At 34.4% G+C, this 19547-nt stretch overlaps 1 protein-coding gene and 1 long non-coding RNA gene across 2 annotated transcripts in view; one reads left to right on the top strand and one right to left on the bottom strand.

The window, feature by feature from the left end:
* Positions 1–19547, top strand: part of LOC147075037 (endoplasmic reticulum metallopeptidase 1-like) — a 426619-nt gene that overhangs the window by 333216 nt on the left and 73856 nt on the right. The gene's annotated exons all lie outside the window — the stretch shown is intronic.
* On the bottom strand, positions 1302–7323 carry LOC147075050 (uncharacterized). The gene is made up of 3 exons (XR_015070043.1): positions 7044–7323; positions 4508–5182; positions 1302–1688 (listed from the first exon to the last, which is right to left on the bottom strand). It is a non-coding gene; the product is annotated as an uncharacterized LOC147075050 (long non-coding RNA).

Raw genomic sequence — 19547 nt, forward strand, 5'->3', positions numbered from 1 at the left:
CATATATTAAATGATTTCACAAATAAAATAGATGAAATCACATAAAATAGTTTGTTTCACAAAAGAATAATCATAAATCACTCATTGTAAATATAAATTCACTCAATTTTGACAACTGTACACATTTGTAAAATTGTTTTCACCGATAAATAATAATTCGCACAAAGAAAAGGTAGAAATTCACAAATTTCAAACTAATAATTGTAGCGGCAATACAATTTATTAGAAGGCAATCGCAAAAATGATGCTTAGGTGTCAATATAATTAATGTTTAACGCAGTAATATAAATAGGTATATATTCGTGCTGCTATCGTTAATATATTATTTGATGTAGGTAAATCTACAACCAAATAACACCACCTAGGTATATCTTTTTCGGTTTGTCGATATAAATTTTGGAAAATGTGGCGCAGATGCCGTCATGAGATTGTATAACTACCTTTTTTGAACCAAACCTAACCTGACCTAACCCAACCTTGATTGTCCAAAATTACTAACAACCACCTTGTACGAAAAAGCAAGGACATGGTTATTAATAATTCTAATCTTAGTGTGATAATGATGCATCAAAATGTATGAGCATTTCAAATTTTAAATTAACAATTATTGGATCGAATCTAATCAGTCTAATCTCTTTGGTATTTATTTTAAATTGTCGACATTCAATACTGTTTTCATAAAAAAAAATCATAAAACCTCATGAGGGTATCTGCAGCACAATTACCTACGTTTTAATTAATGTCTCTTTTTAAATAGGTACTTATAGTATTATTTGAATCCGAAAGTAGTTACCAAATAATACATATTTACGTTTTGCCAAAATATTGTTTACAATCATTAAACCTAATTTTCTTAGTGTTTGTATTCTTTTACGATTAATTAGTTACAATAGTATATTGATACGTGAAAACTACTTTTTCCTTAGTGCAAATCGATCATTTGAGTGTTGTAGTTGATTTGTGAATATCATCCATTTCCGATGTGACAAACATCTTTTTAAATATTGTCAGCGCTTTGTGAAAAGTCTATTCAATTGTGCGAATATATATTCCCCTTTGAAAATTTACGGTCAATAGTATTACATAATAATCTTTTTAAATTGAGGAAAGTAATTTTTGCCAAGTTTTAAAACATATCGGGAAAATTACCATGTCAATATTTTTATTCTGGTAGCATATCCTATAAATACAGGCATTGTGTTCAACAATCATACAAAAGTTCATAAATGCTTACAGAACATCCACCACTAAAGTTGTAGCTATGTTATTTTTTGTAGGGGTGTAGAAATAAAAAATGCCCACAATTTTGAACAATATGTATTTTCATGAATATGCAAAATATTCCATTTGAAAGATCATAGGTTCTTGATTTTCCTTTGCTCTCTCAATCTTATCCACTCGAATTTGACTCCTTTGTGGTTGTGCCTAAAGTGGCTTTTCATATTTCCCAACTGCGCGAAACCTTTCTTACAGACAGGGCATACGTATGGCCTCTCACCACTATGCAGTCTTTCGTGTTCCCGTACACTCCTGTTTGCGGAAAATGATTTTTTACAATATCTACACCCAAAAGGTTTTTCTTTAGAATGTATTCTCAAATGAGAAATGAGAGAATTTTTATAACCTACACGAAATTGACAAATATCACACTCATAATTTTTCTCTCCCGTGTGAGATATTTCATGTGTCTGAAATAAAAAAAATACATAAAATAAATGAAATGTTTATGGAGTAAGGTCGCCATTGAGGAAAATAAATCTAAACAGGGTTTTTAATGTAGCTCATTCAGAATCAAAACAATGTTTTTGCCATGACACGGTATGGCATGGTAACATACTATCGTCACTGTTCTGGCAGAAGACACTAATTCGAAAAAATGACATATTGAGTTAGTACCAAAATGTTCCTTATTTCAAACTTTACCGTCTGGAAACATTCTTAATAAATAAAGTCTCTATTTTAAAGTCATCCTTTTTACTTACTTAAGAAACTCATATGATAGACCATTATTTCAAACATTTTAACAATTTCAAAGTCAAATTACTCAAAACTAGTATTCTCTAGTTAGTGTGTTCTGCCAGAACAGAGACGATATACTTACTTAATATGTAACCATTTTATTTTGACTTTTATCATTTACATTATTTACATATTTACAATATAAAATTTTTATAAAGGCAAAATTATTTACGGGCAAAACAATTAGTGTACTCAATTTGGGGCATTAAGCAAAAAACCCAAGGAAGTTGTGGATATTATCCCACAGCTCTCTATCTATAGATTGGCCGTGATATACCTACATGCACCTGAGACAAACGCGTAATCCTTAAAGGCCGCCGCGCTATTATTTATTCTAGAAAATGGTAAAGTAAGCCATTTAAAGGGTAGGTAATAAAGTAATTTAGGCAGGTAATTTTATTACTATTAATTATTAGTTAAGACAGTTGTTTTTTCTTACGACGTGACATTTTTAAAACTTTCACATGCTGTTTTGGTTCTATGTCTCTTTGGTTCACTAATAATTTTAACCGGTTAACCACGTAAAATTATCCGGTTTTCGGTTAGTTTAGAAACCCGTGGTTACCCGGTTTCGGTTATAACCGGTTTGGAAGCTCTAGACATGACAGAACAAAAAAAGAATGAACACTACTCGTTTAGTATTATGTGAAAAAATATTTAATTTTAATATTTTATTTGGAATTTAGTGCTATGAAACATATTTTTGCAAATTATACTTCAGTTCCTTATCAAAACCGGATTAATTTGTAGAATTCTTGAATTCCTTGACACTATGATTTTTAGTTTCTTTATAAAAATTTTATTTCATAGCGAAATAATACAATGTTTATTTTATTTCTGTTAGTAAGGAAGAAGACGTTATACTAGAGCAGTGGTGGCGAACCTATGGCACGCAGGCACAGGTGGTGATTTTGCATGGCACGCATTTGAAGAGAAAAAAATACCTGATAATAATGAATGACAGATCGCATTGTATAAAAATTAGCAGGTAAATACTCTTCAAGAATGCAGCGGGGGATGCCGCGCCGCGAACCTTTAATTTTGATCGATTTACAATGATTAAGACCACTGTAAGTAGTGAGAGAATGCCTCATCTGATCGGAGAAATTCTGGTGTCAATTTATGCGTAAAGAACCAGACTAATTAATACAATAACAGACAATTTCATTTCTACCCACTATTTCACTATTTGAACAAAGATACTCAAATAATGTTAAACAAGAGTCATACATCTCTATTTATTACGACATTCCCGGCGCAATTGGTACATAACCCAAAAGACATGCTTGACAATAATTAAACATTATAGAGTGGATTCCTAAACTTATTTGGTCCACTGCCCCTTTTTCAGAAAAATACTCAATACAAAATATATAAGCAAAAAAACAGAAAGATGCCGCGGCAAATTTATGTTCTTTTGGGTACGATGGTATTATAAATCAAATGATGCCTATATTGAAAAACTATTTATTAAAATCAACCATAGTAACATTTGCATTAAAAATGGAAAATTAAAAAAACTAAACATAAAAACGGCAAATAACAATAAAAATAATCCTAATGAGAAGGTCGAATCTGGTGTGCTGCCATCAATTTATTGCTAATCGGTTCTATTTTTGCGACCGCGCTGAATCCACGTTCCACTAAATATGATGAAGGAAATGTAAAAATACTTTTGTACTACAGCCCATAATCCAGGATAAAGTATAGGTATCTGTCTTATATCGGTACATATAACTTAGAAAATAAAACATATCAATGTTATAATGCTGTGTGTGCATTTAGGAAATATAGATATCACTATGATTTAAATGTAATTTACACAACACATGAAACATGTACGAATAGTTTTTAGAAATTTTCTTCTGCTTTGTTTTTGTTTCCACCGCCCCCTTATTTAGACTCATCACCCCCAAATTGCATCCGAGGCTACTGCCGGCCCCTTGAATTGTTCCAGTGCCTCCCAAGGGGCCCACATTGGAATTATTGTAATAGACGAATTAATGGATACTTTGGAGTTTATAAAACATCAATACTTATATCAAGTTCTTAAAAGATGACTGCAGAAGGCATTTTATCAATAAATATTGATAAATGTGGGTGTTTTTAGTTAAAAACCATGACTTTAATGTTCACATAAATGTACTGTAAAGATCGGTCAAAATTATCGACAGTGAAGAATATATCGGATGTGCCTTGCGCTACGGATTTTAAGCGAAATGAAATGATCGTATGTGCAACTTTGCTCACATACGACTAATTCAGATGCATTTTTAGAATAGCTGCACATACGATTTTTTTAATATCGTATTCATGCTGTCTCAGATTTTTGTAAAAATATAAGAATACGTTCAGACCGTGGAGAAACAAAATCCACTTTGAGTGGTATCATTAACTCATTTTGACCAAAAACTGCACATAGGTCATATTGAATATGTAAATGAAATGAATATGAAAATGTATAAATAATATTCAATGGTTAACTTACAGCAAGTAAGCGTTTATTTTTGAAAGATTTTTGGCATTCTCTACAAGGATATAAAACAGTAGGTTGTTCGTGCACACATTTTACGTGTCTCTTCAAATAGTATTTAAGTTTGAATGCCAAATCACAGAGTTTACATTTATACGGTTTCTCATGACTATGAACGGCCATGTGTTCACTCAGGCCATGTTTTGATTTCAGTTGTTTTTCACAGATTTTGCACGTGACTGTTTTATCAACTGGGGCGTGATTTCTACCATGGCGTCTGTCTCCTAACTTCCCACAAATATGGCAAAAATAATCATTCAAACCGCGGCATCGCGACTTTTTTTTTCCCTTGCTTATTGCCTTCGACCTGTTGACAATAATTTTTATTCCGTGATAATAAAGATATTCTTCCCCATTTTCTGAAGTTTTGATCGTTTCCATGAGCTCATCGTCAGTTATTTGTATAGAAGCAGTCTTTTCGAAATGGGATGAGCTTGTATCTTCATCGTGTAAACCGAGTGAGTTATTATTATCTTCGCTATTGATGTCGTCACAAATATTGTTCCCGATGATATTTTGGCGAAGTTTTTTATCATTTGTGGAACACTGCTTGATAAATTTGGAAATATCTTCAACTTTAAGCATGCAATTATTACAAATGTAGTCTGGTAATCCATCATTATGCTGAATCTAAAAAAAAGAAAAGTTTCAGTTTATTGACATAATTATATTATCGATGTTGTTAAACTACAGTCTACAGGTAATAATTGGCATTCTTTTCCAAACAAATTTATTTCCTTTGGATCCCCCACGTCTATACCGGGCATGTCATCATTCTTCTTATTTGATGAAATAGTGACATCTGCGAGATATATTTTATAATTTTAAATTTATAATTAATTTGACTTGCATACTATAAACATCTTTAGCCCAGACAGTCAGCTTCACCTTCAGAGCTCTGTTTTTCATAGACCAATTGTCTCGATTTTAGGATGGGAACAATAATGTAAGCTGAATAAAACAACACAAAAACTTACTATCAGTATAAAAAAATACTTGGTATCGAAACTTGTTCCAAAATACTTACTAGTATTTGGGATATTATATAGAGCGTTTGGCATACGTATACGTTCCGGCCATTTTTACACAAATTGTTTATATAATTATTATCCATTTACACAATCACGCATAAAATTTGAATTCAGCTTATAAGTTCCAATTATAACACTAAAAAATCGAGAAACTAGATGTGACGAAACCAGATAAACGCGTAAATACTTATCAGAACTCGAGCACTAGTGCCTATTTCGGGACTAGAGACTGACATCAACTCGACATAAGTCTCATACTCAACAGGAACTAAAACTAACTCCATATTATTACTATAAAACGAACTTGTCACCATTTCTGTCCTTAACTATACCAACTTTACAACTGGGGAGGGAGAGAGAACAATGACGCCAATGACAGTTGAGTGTATCACGGCTCGACATACATGTATTATGCTATTTCGCTTGCGGGCATTTCATGTCAATAGTATTGAAAATCTACAGACTACCGAGTCGCGATGATCTCATCGTATGCGTTTGAACAAGTTTATTGGGCCACACATACTGAGTATGGGTAGTTGCATTCCGAGACTTGAGTACACAAACTGGTGACAGAATTTCCAACTCACCTCTAGTGTGTGCTATGCATACTCCCCAATGGCAAATACTCACTTGATCGTTTACTTAGTAGGTAATAAGGGTTTTACCTTATTTTATTGTATTAAATTACTATATAAACAAGAATCAATTGTATTCATTGTCAGTATGTATTTTCCATTGGTGAGTGCGCATAGTGCCTGCATATGGCGAAAGACGAAAACTTGAATCAATTGAGTAGAATATAATACAATGTTTGCACAGACAATCTATTCTATTCGAAAAACTTGTCTGGTTGCTCTCGCAGTTTTTAGTATAAGTAAGAAAATTTCTTTCCATTTTGATTTCATTTGCCCCATCTTTTCAAAAACTTTTCTATGCCCATGGTTTCTTATCCCTGACTTGACGAGTGACGACTGAACACAGGCTACTGCGTACATGTTACCTGCACATGCTAATGCTGCTATGCTATTCCGAGCCCGCGTGCTGACTCTGGCCAAAGCACTTAATAAATAAACCAAAATATACCTATCTAATTAAAAATCATTTCAAACAAAATAATATATTAATTCTTGGTACAAGTCGGTTATGGGGAAGCCAGCGGCAAACACATTTTTAAAATAGCCAATATACTGGATTATTTGTTAGGTTAGGTTTTCATTCTTGAATTCATCAATTTTGCCAAAATCGGCTATGACAATTAGCACGGTTCCCGCCTGGCTTCCCCATAACCGACTTGTACCCTTTTTTTCATTTAAAATAAGGTTTCAGGTAGCTCAACAAAGAATTTTATCAAAAGAGATAGGATTAGAATTAATTGTCATAACATATACGAATTAACAGTAGGTAACTATGCATACACTTTAATGGTCTGTAGTTACTAAATATGATACCAACTTACTTACGTCTAATCGAAAATATAACATTATACTGTCTAGCACTTCATCGTTATCAAAAACGTAAATTAAAGCGCCTTTCGCAAGACATAGCCTACATATACTATCATTTAAAGGAGTTTCACTTTGAGAAGACATTGTCAAGTTAAGCCGAAATTAAAATTTATTTACTGTTAACCATCTGTTAACTGTTAAACTTTTGTTATGGGTTTGCTGGGTTTGTTTTGTTTTGAGTCTTGACTTTTTGACTTTTTGAGTCATGATAGAAGCAGTGTTGCCATCATAGACTAATATATGGTTGCCATCTTTTTGTCTTCGAATTCGATGTTCTATTATTTGATGACCCAGCTAAATGCTGGATACTTAAACCAATTAACTTGGATTTTGGACCACTCATTTTTTAATAACTACGTCAATAAGCAAAAATGCGGCATTTGGAGTGAAGAAAATCCAAGTCATTATTGAGATGCGGATCTACAAAAAGTCACCGTTTGCTCTGCTTTATGGTGGAATCATTGGTTCATATTTCTTCAAAAACGATGCCGGCCAGAACGTACAGACAATGGAGAACGTTATAGATCCATGATTAGGTTCTGACTTTTTCGTTCCCCAATTGAATGGCATTTATGTGGAAGTGGAAGAGCTGTGGTTTTAACAAGATGGCGCAACATGCCACACAGCAAGCGCCACAATCAATATTTATTGAAGAAAACATTAGAGCGCATAATTTCGCATTATGGACCATGGTGTGTAAAATTTCCACCTCCGCACCCGTTATGTATAAGCAGCCACGTCATACGCGGCCGCCTAACATAACCCTTACGTGTGCCAGATCAAAGAATTTAAGCCCTCATTTTGTCCCGAGTAGAGCCGCACGGGACTGGTAATGCAACCTTGCACCGAAGTGCGAATACATGATGTTAATTTATATGGCAACTATCAGAGTGACTTTAATTTGAAGAGTCGCAAAGGGAGTCGAGAGTGTTCCGCTCCCCGTACGCTCTCGCCGCAAAATTGGCCTCGGTTGCCACCATGTCCGCGTGTCCTATTGGGCCCGAATGGGGTCGGACCCGGGCAAACAACTCCGCTCGTTCGGGGACCATAAGTGGACAGTACCACAGGACGTGCTCTGGTCTGGTCCACATGAGCAACCCAGCCCATGTCTTGCCAAACCAAACCCCTGCAGTTTGGCCGCAAAGTTTCCATGGCCAGTCATGAATTGACTGGTCCAGTGGGTCGGCATCAGTCTCACCGAGACGTGTCTCACCGAGACATCTGGAAAGTATACAAAAGTCTGGCGACCCTTAGGGGAGGCCACCCATCTCGCCTGCCATGCCGCATATGCGGTCTTGTAGACCAGCTCAGATACAGTCTTTCTGTAGCTCACGCCCTCCACTCTCGATGGCGGTGTCAGAGGGACACCGGCGAGAGTTGTATTGATCCTCCTCATAAGGAGAGTGATCGATCCTCTAATTTGAACGTGCGAGTCGAGGGGAAAGACCCCCGCAAGGACCGCCAGGGCATCCGTAGATATGGTCCTATAGGCCTTAGTAAGGCCAATCAGAGCAGCCCTCTGTCCGCTAAGCAGAGCCCTCTTCACAATTGTCAGCGAGGCTTTGGTGTGCGACACGGCATTATGGACCAGTAAATTATTGGCCTCGAAGATCGTGTGATTTAACACCTTAGGATTATTTTCTGTGGGGATAGGTATGTGAATTCGCTAGTCTGCGCCGATAAATCAGAGACGACTTGGAAGCCAACATTTGCAGCGATTGCCGATATACTGCCACAGCTGCTCCAAAAAGTGGATTTCCAGATTGCGCTTTCTTTGAGCCCACCCATATTCCCGAAATCATATTTAAACACTTCTTCTGACAATGACATGGTCACATTGTGATACTAAATATCCTTCCGACCCTAATAGGATCATAATATGGGCCTCCATAGAATGGAATTGAGGCGTAGGTAGAGTTACTAAACAAGCTCTAGAGACTTTTTTGAGTTTTGAGTAAATCACGAAAAACTGTTTTGGGCATATTATGATGATCTAAGTGTAATTTTAGATGTTATATTTCTTTCCTTACATACGGAAAAGTAAAATAAAATGTCAAATCCAATGTATAAGCCGTATTTATTCAAATAAATGCATTTAAATTATCCCAAGAGCGGTCTTTGTCAATCGCTACCTGACAGAGACGACGCGCAATTTAAAAAAAAGGTGTTTGATGCACAGTGGTACATTGTCGACAGAAGATGATAGTTCAGTAGCGGTTCGAATTTATTATAATTTCGAAAATATTTTCGAATATCTAGAATATATTTTGTAGCCATTCTTACCTACTGGCAGCTGTATAATTTTCACATTGCACCTACATATTTAGCTGTTATATTGGTATGTAATATTTTTTTTTAAATAGTGGTATCTACCTACTTGCCTTGAAAATAAAATAATAATGTTTTTTGTTGGTACATTTAGCAATATTATTTATAATCTACTTAGGTATATTAGATATTTTATAGCATTAAATTCAGAAAACCAAATCCGACAAATAAAAGTCCACTTTTTATATAAGTACAGATAGGTAATAGTAAACGTGGAATTTCTGAAATTTATTGCAAAAACGTATTATAATAATAACGGCATTTCTACAAGATATCACAGCATTGCTAACTATGTATCGTTATTAAAACTAAGCTAATCTACAATTAACGAAAACAACTTGTCCCGTGTAGATAATGATAAGGAATATCTTTTTTTGTCAGGGGAGATGACAAAAAATAACCTAACGTAACATAACCTACCTACTAAATCTATCATTTGAATAGTAAAAATTATCAAACAAAAAGCATCTCCCCAACAGACACAAACCAAATAATGTTAAAAACCTGTACTTGAGATTTTTATGATAGTTTATTATACCATACAGAATATTAAATATAAATGACAAAAAAAAACATGTGAAACTACAAAATAATATGAGATACCACTGGATTATTCATAATAATACTACAGCGCTCGGAATGGAGCAGAACGCACCGGAGCGCAGCTCCGGTTCGTAGATTTCCCGAAGATGGCGTTCCTGTTCGTAAGAATTACGAGGATGGCGTACCGGTTCGTAAAATCCCCGAAGGACAGCGAGCTGTCTCGCAAAATCCTTGACCCTCGTCAGAATATTTAATATTGCATTACGATTCAGATTTAATTGAAATAAATTTGTTATATAAAAATACCTAAACATGATATAATAAATATTTTTCTACTAAGAATAAAGTTATTTGTTGAGTATCTCTGAGTCTGTAATGATCCATATAAATTTTAGACTTATGAATGTGCGAAACAGCGGTTAGCTGGTTAACAACTAAATAATCTAGAACATGCATCTACCTAAACTTTCAAAACAATAATTGTATTCAACCAAAATTGCCCTTCACATGCCATCAATAGTAATTCACAGAACCGATATTTTTTGCGTAAAACAATTGTATTGAAAAAAAGCTTGCACCAGTCATAAGATTTATTGCTTTGTTCATAGTATGACAATAGGTGCAACAATAACTATTGAAAACGAAGATTTTTGTTTAAAATAAGAAACACAAAAGACTTAATTTATTTATGGTTTTAAGGAAAGAATCAAATTTAATATTAGTTTAAGTATATGTATTAGAAAATCGGTAGGTACATTATATTTAAAAGAAATCTACAATAAAAAGACTTATCTAACTCTTTACGGTTGTATGTTCGATATCAAAGTTTCTACCAACATAGTAGATACATATTGCATAATAAAGTGAAGGTACGTACTAAGTTAATAACGTAATAATTCAACACTAGGACTTTTGCGATTTTCATAAAACACATTAAAGACAAAAATGTTGCATAAGTTGTAAAATATTTAATTTGTTAAATATTGTACAAAAATAGTAGAGGTGTGAATTAAACTGTGTGCACCTACTTAAGTATACTACCGAGATGCTGATATATGCCACCGAGTTTTGAAATTTCAGCCCCTTGGTATCAACCATAAAACTCAACTGATTGTAAGTATCTAAATCGAGTGTTGTCAAAGAGTTTTTGATCTTGGGAATGTTGTGTGAATGATCAATACCTGATGCATAAATGACTTTATTACCTACAAAAAATGAAACATCTCAAACTCAATACAGTATTGCAGTCTTGTGAATAAATAAACAGCAAGTCATATTAAAAAAATATTTGGTTTGTTATGTGACATAGGTATCATAAACATTAATTAATATCGCATTGCGTAAACTTGAATGAACAGAACAATGTATTCATCATTTGAAAAATACTTAAACGTTTCTAGTTGTTGTAGAGATATAATTATTTTAAAAGGCTAATTAGGGTAGCTTTATTGCACACGCTTCCGTAGCGCACAAAAAAATTGTCCTTTCACGTCCCTTCACCCTATTCTGAGAAGTAATGGTTTATTACCTAGGCAACATCTGTATTTTGTGAAATTCAATTCAAATTAAAATTTTCAGTTTGACCATCTGACCGTCTGACACAAAATCGTTCAAGACAATAGATTTGTTAAAAGTTGAATTCTAGTTATTGAAGTACCTATCTAGTTATTGTTTACTAGTTTACTGTTAAAATTTACTTTTAAAACATCACAGCATATTTTATGATAAAATATCAAAATAGTGCATTTACATATAAGTACTTACATAACATTGCAGGCCTTCTTACAATAAAGTTGGCTTGTTATCGGGTACCTAATGTAATTTCAAGAATCCATAACCAAATTATTAAGTGCGCTACAAAATATAATATAATAATATATTACATAAATATTAAATATCACTTAGGCACTGACACTTAGAAAAAAACGTATAGTCTAATAATTATAGATTACAATAACTAAGTTCACTTTGAATAACTTTACGTTTGAATTTTGATTGTATAAAGGCATTTAACGGATATGTGGTAGTAGGTATATTTTTTCGATTAATTAAAATATTTGTGAAGTTTGAGTGCAAAAACGACTATCGTCAGCAATAATTTGTATAAAAAAACAAGTCACACAGGTACGCTTAGTAATATTATAATTATGTTATTAAAACTTTAAAACCAAAATTGAGCTAACTACTATTCTAAAAATATTGTTATCCATTTAAATAAAAATCTTTTTTTAAAAATTAATATACTTCAGTACTTAAACGATACAATATATTTTCTTTAAATACGGAAAAGCGGCATTTTCAGTCTATTTAAGGGCTCACATGCACCACGTAGGTAAAATGGAGTTTTGTGGTATTTTCAGAGCATAACCCTGGACATTCCTTAAACGTTGTAGGTAGTATATTTATATAATTTTGAAGCCTTATTTTGCTTTATATTTATTTTAAACATTTGATGACTGCATAATATATTTTTATTACATAAAATAGTATTCTTTAAAACCTCTCGATCTAATGTTTTAGAATATAGTCTTATTTCAGTACATCCATGTGCAGTGGTGTTAAGATTTTTTAGATTTATTAATTTTTAAACGCATTTGTTCAAACGCGCTTGTTTGTTATTAAATAATGTTGAAAAAAAATATCAAAACTACGGACGTCACTGATTGTGTTTTTGCTAAATCAAGATATTAATTCAAATCAATCAAAATAAATACATTAATATTAAAATTAGAAGTAAAAAGACAGTGACGTCCCCTGTGTGCAGATGGTATATAGTATGCGGAAAATAAAGACAACAAAGAAAATAATATATTTTTTAGAATATATTTCGTAGTAATTGTCGCCTGCGGCGCTGATAGCCGTTGCCTATCCATATCTTCAGTCGATGTATATGTTTAATGGCTATTTGCATTTGTCCTTCTATGGTAGGTACTTATAGATGTAACAAAAATTCGGGGAGACATAATTTTTTGGAAAAGTATCGAGCGCTCCGGCTCGTAAAATTTTCTATTTCGAGCGCTGATAATACAGCAAAATACAGTCAATTTTTAAATACGTTTCTTGGTGTAACAGGTTATATTTCCACGCAGCTGGATTTCTCAAACGCTTCATTGATTGTCCTGGTTGAGAATCCGTCACACTAACTATGGAAATAAAAAATAGTAAAATTGTCGGAGCAAAATTACGACCTTCCTCACTTAACGTTTTGACCGTTTGTACGGAGATTAAAGCATTCGTGAAGAATCATTATTTAAATCGCGGCGTCTGATTGGCCGGTTACGCAGAGAGGGTTTTACCAGAACAAATTTATTTTCAGAGCGGGTTTAGTCCGTCACCTCGATATCTATTTTGATTTTTTGAAGACAGAGGAATTTAAAACTCTCACCTAGAACAGAAGATAGATCTTACGAAAGAGCTCCTGCGTGCATTCAAAACTATTTATTTTTGAAAAATCGCCCACAGCGGATTTGTAACTCTACGCCTCAATTAACAGATGTTTGTTATTACGGGAAATGGATGTCAGTCACTTGCTCAACCCATTAGGTCCATAGGTACTCTGACTCATACACAAATTGAAAAACAATATGTGTAGGTACTGTTACACCCCCGAATGGTCCCCATTTGGGGATGTCTCTGTGTATCTGGAGAGGCCCGAGTCAGTATCAAATTCAACAAGTAAGGGTTGATCACGAAAATAAATATTAATAAAGCCGGCAATGCTGTAAATTACGACCGTTGAAAAATATTTGCAACGTCGCCGTTTTTCGACAACGCTTCTCGTTGAAAGCGAAACACAAGATGGCGGGTAATACGCAGCAGACGGCCAGAAAGTAAACACTGTTAATTCGCGCTTCATATAAAAGAAATTGTTACTGTGAAAAAAATGTAACCATTAGAATATATTAACGTAAATACATCTCGTCGTTTCCATCACACTTCCGGTGTGTTATTTGTCCACCTCCAAGTCCCGAATCCAGACGAAAAACCATAAAAAAATTAAAGTGACAGCGCGTTTTCACTTTCGAAAATGGAGGGAATTGACAGTACCTACTAGCAAGTCTATGGGACTCTGCTAGACCTATGCTAGGACTATGCTAGACCCAGGATTCGAACCTGGGACCCGCGACGCTATAGGCCGACGCTTAAGCCGCGCATCTAATGGCATAAAATTATTTTTCCAATAAAGCCAATACCATGGCTATTACCACGATTTGTATGTGTTTTATTTAATTTTAAAATTCTATACCTCTAAAGACACCGTATACAAATACTATAATTATAGTACGGTTGGCAACACTGTTGGGTTGTGAAAATCGGTAAACAACAAAATGGTCTGCGTGGTGTAGTACACATTTGTTTCGTCAGGTTCTCTACTATATTTCCACTGGGCATGCGCATACATCGTGCAAGTTGCAACTATTGCGTGAAAATTCAGATGTCACTGAACTTTTTTGATCCATGCATTCACATGTAACGGGCTTAATAATGTTTTCCAAACATTTTTTTAGTACATAATGAAGTTGAATAACTACAAATTGTAATCTCTAGAACAGGGGTCGGCAACCTAGTTGCCACGAAAGGTGCAATACAAATTTTGAATATAGCCGTAGCGCATAATATATACATTATATAGGTACTTTTCTTTAAAGCTGATTACAGTGATAACCAATGTTCCCTGTAATGTGTCCGCACACATGTTTTCATCCCCCGCACAGTCATTACACAAAAATATTGTAAAAGAAAGTTTCCTTTGCCAGCATTTCATAAAAACTACAGGTGTGTTCAGTGTACGTAACAAACAATTCAAGTGAACAATACGATTGCTTCCACAGTTACAATATAATATAATATAGTACAATTATACTTAAAAACTTACATTTTAAAAATGTCAAAAAGGAGTGGATGTGATATTTCAAACGCGATCATTAAGAAGAAATCCTGCGATAGATTTAAATTGGAATGGCTCTCTGAAATCGTCGAAACAGAAATGCCATCTTCAATGCATTCCCAAAAAGTAAGAATAATAATTATTGGTGATATATTTATTTATTCGGAAATAAATAATTGTGTAAATGCATCATATTATTATGCTCCGCAGCAAATATGCAAGGAAATTCACGTCTGAAAAGAAGTGGATTGAATGGAGGTTATATTATCTTTTAAAAAGGTATTTAAGTCAAAAAGTACACCGGGATGCTAGGTATTACGAAATCGAAAAATTTAAAAAGAGGTCGACTTTTGAAAATAATGACGAAAACACCCGAAGAACGAAAGAATAGGATTGAGATCGCTGAGCGCAAAAAATCTGGTTGCGATCTAGTCAAAGTGTTAATCGATAATTTACTAGTGGCTATAAAAATAAATACTTCTATGCTTTCTGTACAAGATATTCATAATCATGTATCTAAATACACAGATATTCCCGAAAGCTGGCGAAGTAAAAATTATGCGTTCGAATGTATTAATGCAGTCTATAAAAAAGATTTTTTTGACGAAGTCTCGGTTTCATACATGCATTGTTGATGAACGTAGGGATATATCTGTGCAAAAAATGGTAATTTTGTACGTTAATTAAAAAATTTGAAAAATTGTATTTGTGTGTTTGTGGGGGGGGGGTGTAAATTTACCGCACCGGGTGATGAGTGACACTGCTCAGGTGCGTTGATGATCCGCACACACAATAGAAAAATTAGAGAGAACGTTGGTGATAACTATTAAAAATCCCAATAGAACTTAAAATCTTGATATACTTAACCCCGAAAATCACAGAAATGTGCATTATTAATAATATGGAGTTCTATAAATTAAACACCATATTAATCAATCAATCGTAAAAATAGTTTTTTTTTGAGAAATTTGTAGGTACTAGCAAATTACGGTTTTATTTATAATCAAAATGAAATAATACATTTTATTTATAAATTAAGTTTATTAAGGGGGAGAGTCATGCCAGTGAAGAACCTAGCGGAAAAATACGAAGCTTGCAATTTGAGATTTTTTATTGATAATTTACAATTTCAACTGTATTAATTAATAAATATGTATCTGAAAACATTTAAAAAAATATTTTTTTTAATTCAAAGATAAACTAAAAATGTGAATTCGTTGCAGGGTCCCATCTTATTATTACAGTATATTTTATGGTCATATTTATTATTAAAATTTAGTTTATTAAGTTTTCAAATTTTCGCCGTTTAGATTTTTGACTAATTCATAGTTTTAATATTTTTTATATCTTATTTTAAAAACATCGATCTTTATAAAAAATATAAATGTATATAACTTGAAATCCTTTTTATTTATAAAAATTCTCTAAAATATCCTATTTGGACGTACAATATTTTTACAGCATAAAGATATGATGCAGACGAACATGTTGTGTATGTTAACTCCATTTCGACAAAAACTGGACATACAATATCTGTGCACTAAACTGACTAAACCATGGAAATAGAGTTTTCTTCTCCCAAATTCTCAATATGTTTTAAGATTTTGTAAATGTGACAAGTAATGAATTTTTGATACGGTTCGGTTATCAGGAATACAACGGAAAACAAATTTTGAAAATAGCCGATAAACTGGATTATTTGTTAGGTTAACCTAACCAAACCTAATGTTACCTCCACATCGTAGGTGGACGCCTCCCACGTTAGATGATCACTTAGTAATAAGCCGACATGTAAACCTGACCTCTAATTATACGGCTTAATAAAAACGCCTAATCGACTTCCTTCCATAACCATATTATATATTTTTGATGTTTTTACAGATTAAGACCTCCGTCCAGTATGTCAACATGCTGGGCGGAGAAGTACTTAGTACAAACAAGGTAATTTAAGTATGAATGATGGAATGCTATGAATTGCCTTGATTTTCACTGTATAAAATATGTCCTAGTAATAAGAAACAAAATGTTTAGGTATAAGTTTTAATAAAGAAATATTTACTAATTATGTTATACAAAGTATGAAAGAGATGAATGGACCGTGCCGAGTTACAGAGACGTATGCTATAAAAGAGTTAATTAAAAAAATATTTACTTTATATAATATTTAGCTGACCCGGCTAACTTCGTGCCGCCTCAGAATCAAGAAATCTTGTATTAACTTATTAGCTGAATTAAATTAAGTATTTTATTAAGTTAAAATGAATACTTAAAATGAAGTAAGTGCAATAAATGTGCAAAAATCAAATCAAAATGAATATTAGTTTATTACATTGAAATGAATGTAATTCACGTGGCAGCAAGGTATTTGCTATATTGAAGCGAATCGGAATGATTCCCGTAGCATTGTTGCACTACTTTATGTTAAACTATTTGCTGGATGGGTTGCACTCGGGTCGATTCCCTTCATTGAAGCACCTTCTGATATACGATATTTTTCGTTTTGTTGTTGCGTTACAATTGACCGTGAAAGAAACATACATTTTCTAGATTCAGGCCACAAACACTCAAGGATTGGCCTTGTGATTTGTTGATCGTTATGACGAATGCAAGACGAATCGAAATTGAATTCGTTTAAACATGAATGGCATATCGGTTATGATAATCTGAATTCTCGGAATGAGAACTTCCTCACCTTTGAACATTCCTTTGATTATCGTCGCGTGAATCACATTGCCCATGAGTTTTCTCACCACCAAACGCGTTCCGTTACATAGTTTTGGTTGGTTCAGATTTCGAAACATGATGATTACCGAGCCAACCCTCAGTTGTAAATTGTGCGGTGACGGTGCGGTTGCATGTCAGTTTTTCAGTCGTTTGGAGATTTAACGGCAATTTCAACGCTGAATGAGCCTTTTGGCATTCTTCTAGAGACGTGTCCGCTATCCCAGAAGAAGCAACTGCTACAGCAATTTCCGATCTCGCACGAACAGTGGCCAAAATCAATGACATGAGGAATGTCTTCCCAGTTCCATCGGGCGCATCGAGGAAAAATAAGCCACCATTTCCATCATCAATTGCCTTCATTAACGTATCGTACACTTCCTTCTGTTGGGGGTTCAACAGTGGTACATTCGTTCGAACTGATTTGTTCAATGCATCTCGATCATATTCACGTTCACGTTCCAATTCTCGATTGAAAGCGTCGTTCATTCCACGAAGTTGCGTTGGCATTCCTAACTTGACTAACAAACTGCCGCACATCAGGTAACACGTCATGTCTTCGATCAAAAGCAAAGCCTGGTTATGTATCTCCTCATTCACATCGAGATTGGGATTCCCTGAACTGACACGAATTCGATGTAAAATGTCTCCTGACATGTCATCCTTGTACTTGTTCCACAGTTCAGGTAGATTCGATGGGAAGCATGTCGAAATAATGATAGCAAATAATGTGCGTATCTGACTTGGAGATGCAGTAACAATTGCTTCAGCGATTGTCATGTTCCAATGAGTATCGTTTTCAAGCAAATTGAGCTATTGAAATTGTTGATATTGTTGACACAACTGTTGACCATTGACAGTTCGAAGTGATTCAAATGATGTCGGCCCACGAACATTCACCAGCAACAACCGCAAGTAGAAGCAATCGTCATTCTTCGGATGAACTGTGTAAATGCGACCAAGAGCATCAGTAGAACACACATCCGGGTGATTAGGAACCGCATCGCCTTACTTACGACGTTGAAATTTCTTCGATGAAGCGTACCAAGTGTAATAACATGGCATTTCAAAGTAGAGCAACGTTCGTGCATACGGATCGCTTTGGCAAATCGAAAAGAAACTGGTCAATGTTGTCGCTGGAGGTGTTTCAGCACGTTGAGCAACATTCGATGCGTTGAAATAAACTCGTTGACCATTCTCCAGATACTCCGCCAAATATACAACAGTGGGATGACGCTCGTGAATGGGGAATGAGAAAATACGCCAAATCGCTTCATTGCAGCTCACATATCGACCAACTTGTGCGTGCGTGATTTCATCGTTGGTATTGGGAGTTTGAACGCCAAAAACCGCCATATCGCTACCTTTGGTGACATATTTGCAGATGTATTTGATGGCTGAATTGCAATACTCATGTATCAGAGATGGCGTTGTATACTGATTTTTTTGTGATTTTCTTACTTTTCCAATGCGCGAGGAAACTTCTCGAGGCCGAGACGAACGAAAAAAATCATCGAAATCAGTCAATCAGTTCTCGGATATCATCAAAAAAGCCGTTCCATACGAAATGTATGAGAAAATGAATTTTCTTCATAATTTCTTTTCCGTGAATTTTTCCGATGTTTTAATAGTTATTCTGCTATTCCGGGCGGAGACAAATCCAACAAATCAAAGTCATAAAAATCGGTCCAGCCGTTTTTGAGTTATAAATGGTGTAATTAACCTGACTTGTATATATATATTGGATCTTCTGGCTCGCGGCATTGTAAATAACGCTGAAAAATTAATCAAACAATTCAAAATTACATAATGGAGCAATTATCGATGCGCGCACAATCAAAAATTTGAAAACCCCACAAAGTGAACATCTTCGAAGGCAACTTACCGTTTGAAAATCACGATCGAAATAGCTATTTGTGCACCTAGCTGGTAATGATTATTCACGGAGATCGATTGTCGAGTCAAATCCTAAGGACGGA

Source organism: Rhyacophila brunnea, unplaced genomic scaffold (assembly GCF_057557595.1).
Source record: "Rhyacophila brunnea isolate RB1 unplaced genomic scaffold, BYU_Rbru_1.0 scaffold_15, whole genome shotgun sequence".
Taxonomy (NCBI): Eukaryota; Metazoa; Arthropoda; class Insecta; order Trichoptera; family Rhyacophilidae; genus Rhyacophila; species Rhyacophila brunnea.